Here is a 10386-nt window from a genome sequence, read left to right as displayed (position 1 = left end):
GAATATGGTAAGGAGACGTCTGTAGCAGTTTTTGTAGATATTTGGCTCCCAGATGGGTTAGGCGGTGTATTTGTTGAACGTACCGTAGTCCCTTTGCTTGAGGTAGAATCTCTTTTCCCTCTGAGGTAAAACAGGCCCCCTCTGGAGTTTTAGAGAACTGGCCCAACTTTCTGACTTCTTGCCAGTCACTTGGGGTATATCGTTGCTCACTTTTTTGGTTTTTTGGTTTCTCAATTATGGGCAGAAGGTTGACCCCCTGGGCAGCCTGCTTGGCCGCTTGGTCAGCCATCTGGTTTCCTTTTGAGATAAAATCTTTGGCTTTTTGGTGGCCAGGGCAATGCATAATGGCCAGTCTTTTGGGTAGATGTAGGGCTTCTAGCAAACTTAGAATTTCTTCTTTGTTTTTAATTTCTTTCCCTGCTGAGGTAAGTAGCCCTCTCTGTTTGTAGATGGCCCCGTGTATGTGTGCAGTAGCAAAAGCATACCTGCTGACTGTGTAGATGTTCATAGACTTTCCTTCAGCTAGTCGTAAGGCCTGTGTGAGGGCCATGAGCTCAGCTTTTTGTGCTGAAGTTCCTTCTGGCAGACTGCTGGCCCAGACTGTTTGTGTTCCGTCTATTATCGCCGCCCCAGCCATCCTCTTACCTTCTACAATGTAATTGTTTCCATCTGTGAACCAGGTTAATGTTCCTCTGGTCAGTGGGACATCTGTAAGATTCTTTCGGATCCCAGTTTCCTCAATCAGCAGTTGATGACAGTCATGAGTCACTGTCTCATCAGTTTCTTCAGGCAGAAGGGTAGCGGGGTTGAGGATGGCAGGAGAGGCAAACGTTATCCTGTCGGTGAGGAGCAGGCTCTACCGGGGATGAGTATAATCGATACTCATCATCTAGCTGGAGGGTCAACACGGTGATGGGTCGACCTCCAGCAGACACTTCTGGTTTTTCTGATTTGAAAGAAATTTGAACACCCATCTTGGTTAATAAGTCCCTTCAAGGAGGGGCGCTGGACATTCAGGAATGACTAAGAATGAGTGGGTTACCCGTCCCACTCCCAGGTCAACGGTTCTTCGGGTAGTCCATGAATATTGCCGTTGTCCAGTAGCACCCAGAACCCAGGATTTTTTATCTTTTAGCCCTCCCATTGGTTCCAAAAGCACTGAATGTTCAGCGCCAGTGTCCACGAGAAATCTGACTGGCTTCCCCTCCACCTTTAGAGTTACCCTGGGCTCGGGGAGGGGCTCCAAGCCCTGTCCTCCCTAGATTTCATCTTCTCCAAGGGTTAGGACCCTAGGTCTTTTGCTGTTCTTCTTAGGGCAGTCTCTTGCCCAGTGTCCTTTCTCCTTGCAATAGGCACATTGATCTCTATCAAGTTGGGTCCTGTTGCCCAGGTTCCCTATCTGCCTAGGGCCTGTTCTAAACTTGTGAAAATTTCTCTTCCTTTTTCCTTTTTCTCTACCACTGTGGCCAGGATCCTGGTCAGATTTTTCTCTTGTCGTCTATTGCGCCTATCCTTTCTTTTTTCTCTTTCTCATGTCTCTCTTTACGTTCTTCTCTCTCTCTTTCTCTCCTTTGCTCCTTTTTCTCTTCTGTCTCCCTTTTGTAATATACCTTTTCTGCCTCTTTTACTAAATCACGTAGCTCAACTTCCTGTAATCCCTCCAATCTCTGAAGTTTCCTTCTGATATCAGGAGCTGACTGTCCTATGAAAGCTAATGTTACTGAGCCTTTTTGAATCTCAGAGGTGGGGTCAAAGGGTGTGAACCTCCTAAATGCTTTCATGAGCCTCTCAAGAAACATTGAGGGAGACTCCGTTGGCCCCTGCATCACCTCTCTTACCTTGGCCAAATTGGTGGGCCTTCTGGAGGCACCTCGGAGACCCGCCACCAGAGCCTGGCGATAGATTTTTAAGCTCTCCCTACCTTCAGCCGTATTGTGGTCCCAAACAGGGCGAGTCAGAGGGAACCCCATGTCTATCTCATGCTGCAGCTGCGTGGGCCATCCGTTGGCCCCAGGGACATTTTTTTGGCCTCTATTAAAATTCTCTCTCGTTCCTCGGTTGTGAAGAGAGTCTGCAACAGCTGTTGGCAATCATCCCAGGTGGGCTGATGAGAAAACATAAGAGATTCTATCAGCCTCGTGAAGCGTTGGGGTTCCTCTGAAAAAAGGGGGATGGTTAGCTTTCCAGTTATAAAGATCTGCAGAGGAAAAAGGCCAATATTGGAGGGGTTGTAGTTGGCCCCCCAGCATGGGAGGATCTGCCTCGTGTAGCGGCAGTGTTACAATTCCATTTACTCCCTCTGGGGTAGCATCTCTCCGGCTCTGCGTCCTTGCAGTTGGCCCTCCCATTTCTAGGAGCTCGGGAGGGGCAGGCTGAGTATCCGGCTAAGCCCGGACAAGCTTGGGGGCGGAGGCTCTGGGAGGAAGGGGGGCGGAGGCTTGGGAAGGGTGGAGGGCGGAGTTTCAGGAGGGGCAAGGGGCAGAGCAGTCACGCCGGAGCATGGAGCTTCGGGAGGGGCGAGAGGCGGAGGCATGGGAGGGGCAAGAGGCGGAGGTGTGGGAAGGGTGGAGGGCGGAACTTCGGGAGGGGCGAGGGGCGGAGCAGTCACGCCAGTGTGTGGAGCTTCGGGTGGGGCGAGACGCCCTCTCTCAGCTCCCGGGACTAGATACGGGGGGGGGAGGGGCAGGCTGAGTCTCCGGCCAAGCCGGAGGAGGTTCCTCGATCTCAGGGTAGATGCGAGGGGGAGGAGAGGGTTTTTTTTTTTTTTTTTCATTTTGCATTCTCAAGACTCAGGACTCTGGAGCTTGAGTTCCTGGGTTTATTCAGCCACGGCCTGACCCACGGCAGGGGGTTGTCCATCAAATCCTTCCAGGTGAGGATATAAGCCTCTTGGTTGGGACGGGAGCCTGGTCCACTCTGAAAAAAAAATATCTTTAACGGCCAGAATAGTCTCAGAATTAAAGGTTCCTTCTGGTGGCCATCCGACCTCATAAGTTGGCCACTCAGAGGCACAAAGCGTTTGTCAGGGTCTCCTTCTAACCTCAACTGACAAATTATGGGCCCTAGTTTTAACTTCAGTCCAGTGGTCAAGAGTCAAGCTAAGGGGCGTCGTCACCGTCTGTCCCATCTTAGAACTATAGACAAAGACACAAAGAACAACAACAACAACACACACAACTGAGACCAACAAATCCAGATACCAGCGACCCGTCCGCGTCTTTCACAAGCAGGCAAAAGAATCAGACGGCCGCGGAGGAGGAAGCCTCCGCTCTAATAACAGCCCCCGGTCTTCTGACTGGGTATAAGAGACTGCCAGGCGTCCCTGGGTCTCCTCACCTCCCAGGGCGTCCCCCAGGGTGGCAGCCTGTGATCCTCCTAGCACGTCTGCTGATCACGGTCCTCTGGTCCTTTACGGCCCTAGAGGACGGCTGCAAATCAGACTGAGCCAAAAGCGCGCGTCCCAGAAACCAGATGCTCAGAACACAAACACCGGCCGGCACAAAGCGCGCGTCCCAGAAACCAGATACTCAGAACACAAACACCGGCCGGCACACACTCACTCCAGAAGGGGCCCCCTTACCTCCAATTCGGTTCTCGGGTGTGTGTGGGGGCCTTCACATCCCGGACGAGCCCCCAATGTAGGAAAAATCCCCCACAGGGGGTCCCCACGCTCTGCCCGGATAAGGCGACACCCCAAATCACTCACTCACGAGAAGCGGTCTTGATGCAAACTGCAAGAGGATTTTATTCCAAGCGCGCTGGGGCCCACAGTCGTACACCGCACAGGGGTAGAGGACTGCAGAGCCCTGAATGCAGGAACAGGACAGTTTTTATAGGGTTTCTAACAAAGCCTGTGCCTTAGACCAATCATTTTCTAATATTAGGAGCCCCGCAGGGTGTTAGCCAGTCAGTTGGTGCCACCCCATAGTTTCTAAGCCAATTAGTTTATGACCTTGGTGGTCAGCGTTTGCGCAGGTCCTTGGGTGGGAGTAGCAGAGTGTGGTATCAGTCTCCTGTGACCTTGGAGGTCAGCACTTGTGCAATTCCTTAGGTGGGGGTAACAGAGTATGGTATCAGCCTCCTATGACCTTGGTGGTCTGAGGCAGGCTGCTACAGCCTATGGTGCGAGTTACTAAGGCTTACAGTGTAGGCTACTAAGGCTTACAGTGTGGGCTATTAAGGCTTATGGTGCAGGCTATTTACAGAAACCAAATAAGTGGTTCACTTCATTACTCATTTCCCATCCTTGAGGGCTATCTCATGCCCTTTTACCTAGTTTTATATTAGGAGTGGGCTCTGATACAATGAGAAGAGGGATTCTTTACTTGCTTCTGACAGAGAGTAAAACCTGGAGTTTGAGGTATGCAGGTGGCCCGCTTAAGCTCCCTTTGGAGCGTGATAGTATTTCTGAGCTTCTGAATTCTTGGGCCTTTCACATCACTTTGTACATCTGGCTTTACATAGGTATTGGGGAATTGAACCCAGCCTATAAGGCTTTGCAAGCAAGTGCCTTTAACCACTGAGCCATCTCTGCAGCCCTGTGTTTTATAATTTTAAAGCTTTGTCGACCAGGCATGGTGACTCATGCCTTTAATCCCAGCACTGAGGAGGCATATGTAGGAAGGTTGCTGTGAGCTTAAGGCCACCCTGAGACTACAGAGTGAATACCAGGTCAGGCTGGCCTAGAGTGAGGCCTTACCTCAAAAAATCAAAAAGACGTGAAAAATCAGCTTTGTCAGAGGAATAGAGGAAGAAGAAGAGGAGGATAAGAGAGGGAAAAAGAAGAAACAGAACTTATGTGGTCTACAAAATCTAAAATATTTCTCACTTAGAATTTGTTTTGAAAAAGTCTCTTGGAACTTGTGATAAAAGATTGTCTACTTCATCTTTGATAATTTCAAGTAATGAATCAGATTTTGTGACCATTGTTTATTTTCCTGTGCTTTCAATTTCAGGATAGCCTCACGTGTTTGTGATTTAGCCCACATGAAATCTCCAGTTTGTGGCAATCTGGGAGGTAGAGCCTTGCTGCAGGAAGTATGTTGCTTGGAGTGGGCCTTAGGGGGTCAGATCCCAGGATCCTCTTGCCAGTGCTAGTGTACTGGGACTACTTTTCTCCTGCTGTCTTGTTCATGCTGGGCTTTCCCTGCCATGCTGAGGTTTCCCCTTGAAACTTTCATCCTTATATATACCCTTTCCTCCCAGAAGCTACGTCTGGTCTGCTTTTTTGTCCCAGCAATGAGAAGGTTAACTACATGGAACAAGAAAATTCATTAGATAAAATGCAGAATATAAATGTTTATAAATAATATATTGGTTATCAGATAAAGTAAACTGATAGTGTTTATGAGCTGTAACAGTTTTCTGGTAGAGTCTTTAAGGTCCTTTATATATAGAATCTTATTATCTGCAAATAATGACAACTTGATCTCTTCCTTTCCAATTTGTATCCCTTTTATGAGTGTCTCTTGCCTTATTACTACAGCTAAGACTCCCAGTACTATATTAAATAAAAGTGGGGACAGTGGCCACCTTTGTCTTGTTTCTGATTTTAGTGGAAAAGTTTTTCTCCATTTACTATTATGTTGGCTGTAGGTTTGTCAAAAATAGCCTTTATCATGCTGAGATATGCTCCTTCTATTCCCAATTTCTGTAGGACTTTTACCATGGAGGGATGTTAGATTTTTGTCAAATGCCTTTTCTGCATCTAGTGAGATGATCATGTGATTTTTGTCCTTCAGTCCATTTATAATAGTGTCTTACATTTATCAATTTGTGTATATTGAACCATCCCTGCATTTCTAGGATAAAGCCTACTTGGTCATAGTGAATGATCTTTTTGATATATTCTTGTGTTGTGTTTGCCAATATTTTGTTGAGAATTTTTGCATCTGTGTCCATGAGGCAGATTGGTCTGTAATTTCCTTCTTGTATTCTGTCTTATTCAGGTTTTGGTATGAGAATGATGCTGGCTTCATATAAGGCTTTTGGTAGAATTCCTTTCCTTTTCTAATTTATGGAAAAGTTTGAAAAGCATTGGTGTTAGCTCTTCAATGAAGGTCTAGTAAAATTCACCAGTGACTCCATCTGGACCTGGCTTTTTTTAGTTGGGAGATTTTTTTTTAATAACTTCTTGGATCTCTGTACTTGTTATAGGTCTATTTAAGTGGTTAATTTCATTTTGATTTAAATTTTGAAGGTCATATAACCCAAGGAAACCATCCATTTCTTTCAGATTTTCAGACTTAGTGGCATGTATATTCTTAAAGTATGTCCTTATAATTTTCTGAATTTCTTTGTTGTCTATTGTAATGGTCCCTTTTTCATCTTCTAATTTTATTAACTTGTGTCTCTTCTCTCTTTCTTTTTGTCAGATTTTCTCAGGAGTTATCAATCTTGTTTATCCTTTCAAAGAACCAACTCTTTGTTTCACTGATTCCTTGTATTTTGTTTGTTTGTTTGTTTCTATTTTACTAATTTCTGCCCTGATCCTTATTATTTCTTCCCATCTACTGATTTTTTTGTTGTTGTTGTTGTTTTGGTTTTTCGAGGTAGGGTCTCACTCTAGCCAAGGCTGACCTGCAATTCACCCTGTATTCTCAGGGTGGCCTTGAACTCACAGCAATCCTCTTACCTTTGCCTCCTAAGTGCTGAGATTAAAGGAATGCACCACCACACCTGGCTCCATCTACTGATTTTTGGTTTGCCTTGTTCTTTTTTTTTTTTTTTTGCAAGGCTTTAAGGTGAAGCATTAAGTTGTTTACTTGTGATCTTTGTAATTTATTAATATAGGCATTTAAAGCTATAAATTTCCTTCTCAGGAATGCCTTCATTGTGTCCCATAGGTTTTGATATGTTCTCATTATCAATTGATTCTATAAATTCTTTTATTTCCTTCTTGATTTCTTCATTCACCCTTTTAGCATTTTGTACTGTACTGTTTAGTTTCCATGATTTTTTCTATGCTCTATAGCTTTTCTTGCTGTTGATTTATACTTTCAATCCATTGTGATCAGCTGGAGTGCTAGGAATTATTTCAATTTCCCTGTACTTGTTAAGATTTTCTTTGTGTCCTATCTATGGTCTGTTTTAGAGGTTAGAAGCAAAATAATCTATTTGCCCATAATCAACTAGGAAGACATGCCTCAAAGGCTATAGGTACTGCCCTGCCCTTCCCTGCCCTTCCCTGCCCTGCCCTGATGAAGCTAGAAGAGAGCCTCACTCTAATTCAAGATGACAGTAAGAGCAGCTTCCTGGTTCATCCTTTTTTAAAAAATTTATTATTATTAACAACATATGTTGTATGGTACCCTCTTTTCCCTCATCCCTGTCTTCATTCCACTGGGAACCCTCCTCAGTGGGGTTGCAGGTATTCCCTATGGGGTTGTGGGTTATGCATTGTGGGAGCAGCATTCAGTTTTTGGGGGGGAGGCGGTGACACTGGGCATGATGTCTCAATCTGTGGCTCTTACAATCTTTCCGCCTCCTCTTCCACAGAATTCCCTGAGCCGTGGTGTGTTTTAAGTCTACTTCAGTGATGAGCTCTCTGGTTCTTACTTCTTAACTTTTCTTTGATTTGTGTGTCCACCTTCCTGCCCCACCTGTTGTCCAGCCTTTTCTAACTCTATACTTTCCTCCTGGGCCTACCAGTCAAGCAGTCAAGATACTGTATAAATACTTAAACTTGGCAATCAGGCTCATCCAAACTAGATGTCTACTTTATAAGAAGGCCTGATCCAAGTCCCCATGGATGTCTCAGATTTTCCCTCTTGGGACTTCCAGCTTGTGGGCAATTGTTCTCAGCTTGGAAGCTTTTCTTCTACTTTGCTTGAAGAGCAATGTCTATGTTTTTCCATTCTGTGGTAATCATAAAACAAAGGAAATTGAGGTTTAAGTGTTACTGGCATGGGGAGTTCTAAGCCCATCCAGAGTCCAGAGAGGTTTTGTAGGCTCTCAACCCCATAACACTGTGATACAAAACAACAAACATTTATTCAGGGGCTTATAGGTAAAAGGCACAAAGTTTTTAGCATGTTTTCTCAACATATTTTAACACCCAAGTGTCACTAAACACCCCAGATTTAAGGCTGAAAAGATCAACATATAGAGAAATTAAGTAACTTGTCCTAAGTAACAGTCAGGAGATGGCAGAAATTTGCTCTAACCTAGGTTTTGGGCAAGTTCTCCAAGTACAGATCAATTTCAGGTTTACCTGCCAAACCAGTCATAGTAAACTATTACCAGTTAGCATGTCACCTTCTGTGACCTGTGAATGATGCTGCAAGCAGATAATACACATGGAGTTTGACAGACAATATCTGCTTTCTAAAGATTTATTACTATTTCACAATGATGCTTAAAGTTTTGGCAAGTAGACAAAACCAATTACCTAAATAGAATGTAACAAAAAGGATAAGAGGCTAGGAAGTGAACAGTGATATCCTCTTTTATTCTTTTTTGTTTTGTTTTTTAAAAAATTTTTTAAGATTTTTATTCATTTATTTGAGAGACATATATAGAAAGAGAAAGAGGCAGATAGAGAGATAGAGAATGGGTGTGCCAGGGCCTCTAGCCACTGCAAAAAACACCAGATGCATATACCACTTTGTGCATCTGGCTTTTGTGGGTCTTGGGGAATCTAACCTGGATCTTTTGGCTTTGCAAGCAAACTCTATAACTGTTAAGCTATCTCTCCAGCCTTCTTTTGTTCATTTTTTTAAAATTTATTTATTTGATAGTGACAGAGAGAGAGAGAGAGAGAGAGAGAGAATGGGTGTGCCAGGGCTTCCAGCCACTGCAAAGGAACTCCAGACACGTGCGCCCCCTTGCACATCTTGCTAACGTGGGTCCTGAGGAATGGAGCCTTGAACGGGGGTCCTTAGGCTTCACAGGCAAGCACTTAACTGCAAAGCCATCTCTCCAGCCCCTTTTGTTCATTTTTTAATTTTTTTTTATTTATTTGAGAGAGAGGGAGAGGGAGAGGGAGAGGGAGAGGGAATGGGCACTACAGGCCTCTAGCCACTACAAATGAACTCCAGACACACGCTACCTTGTGCCTCTGGCTTATGTGAGTACTGGAGAATTGAACCTGGGTCTTTAGGTTTTGCAGGCAAGAACCTTAACCATTTAGCCTGTAAAGAGAGCAAAATGTTATATTTCTCTAAATTTCTTTATAACCAGCCTAGCGAAAAATAGACGTTACTTTCTTATAGGAAGCAAATGGCAGGTAAACAGGATGTTTTGCTGGTCTGAATAGCATTATCCATGGCCTCCTTTGTTAAGCAAACTCCTTAAGGGGCAGATAAACTGGGTTTTGGGGGACTCCTGATGACAGACCTACCTCACACCCCTAGGCACCTCCTGTAACTGACAAACAGCTGTTCACAAGTCCCTTTTTTTTCCCTATCATCTTCTAAGATGCACCAAATGCCCCACTATGTTTAAAATTACTTTTATCGCTGTAACTGTCACATGTGAATTGTGATTTAAGGTTTAATTCCCACCCTGTTTTTGCAATAAACATTTTTTAGGGTTTTTTTTTTTTTCAATAAAAGCTGACACCCTGAGCAGTTCCAGGCTGCTGTCAGAGATTTCACACTCTCATATGCAGCCCCCGCACTTCAGTTCACTCCCAGCATGTTGTGAGTCAGTGGTCTTGCTTGTGCAACACCAGACCCCACTACTTTCTTGGAGTCTTTCTTGGGATACATGTTTCAAGACTCCCCTCTTGACTCTGGGGCAACCAGACTGGGTAAGTGCCCTAATCTTGGCCCAAGAACCTGATCTCCACTTGCCTGCATGTTCTTGGAGTTGGAAATGGTAGCAAGCCCATGATGGGAGCTTTCTCCTCAGAAGACGGTCCCTTACTTTGCTGGGTAAGAAAACTCTGGAGGTGTCCTTTTTAATTTTTTTTTTTTTTATAATTAACAACTTCCATGATTGTAAACATTATCCTGTTATGCCCAGTTCTCGGCACCCCCAGTGACCACCAAGGAGAACCAAACACGTATGCAAGGGCAAGGAGCTTTATTTCGGGCTTAAGCTTGGTCTCTTGACTTCACCAACACAGTGGATCCATACAAGAGCCCTGAGTAGAGGGCGGGTAGGGTTTTTATAGGGATTTGAACATAGAAGAAGGGGATGGGTACATGATTGGTTGACTTAAACAGTGTACTCCTCTGGTTGGCTTAGGATTTTGGTGGGCAAAGTTGGAGGGCTGGGGCTAAGGGAATTGAACTTAACTATGACTACAGGAATGTATGGCATAATCAGAAAAAAACTTAGATCATGCTGGGAAACAGAAACTTAGGCCTACTGAGGACTCTAAAGCCTGTCATAGCATCCATCTGGTTCCTGAGTCTTTCATTCCCCCTTCTCTTTGTACCA

The 10386-nt window shown here is 44.7% G+C and overlaps 1 pseudogene; it reads right to left on the bottom strand.

Annotated features, from left to right (window-relative positions):
• Positions 1 to 857: 857 nt before the first annotated feature.
• LOC123462073 lies at positions 858 to 3235 on the bottom strand (annotated as a pseudogene).
• Between the last annotated feature and the right edge of the window lie 7151 nt (positions 3236 to 10386).

The sequence above is a fragment of the Jaculus jaculus genome, chromosome 7 (assembly GCF_020740685.1).
Source record: "Jaculus jaculus isolate mJacJac1 chromosome 7, mJacJac1.mat.Y.cur, whole genome shotgun sequence".
Classification (NCBI taxonomy): domain Eukaryota; kingdom Metazoa; phylum Chordata; class Mammalia; order Rodentia; family Dipodidae; genus Jaculus; species Jaculus jaculus.
This window is presented reverse-complemented; position numbering and strand designations above follow the sequence as displayed.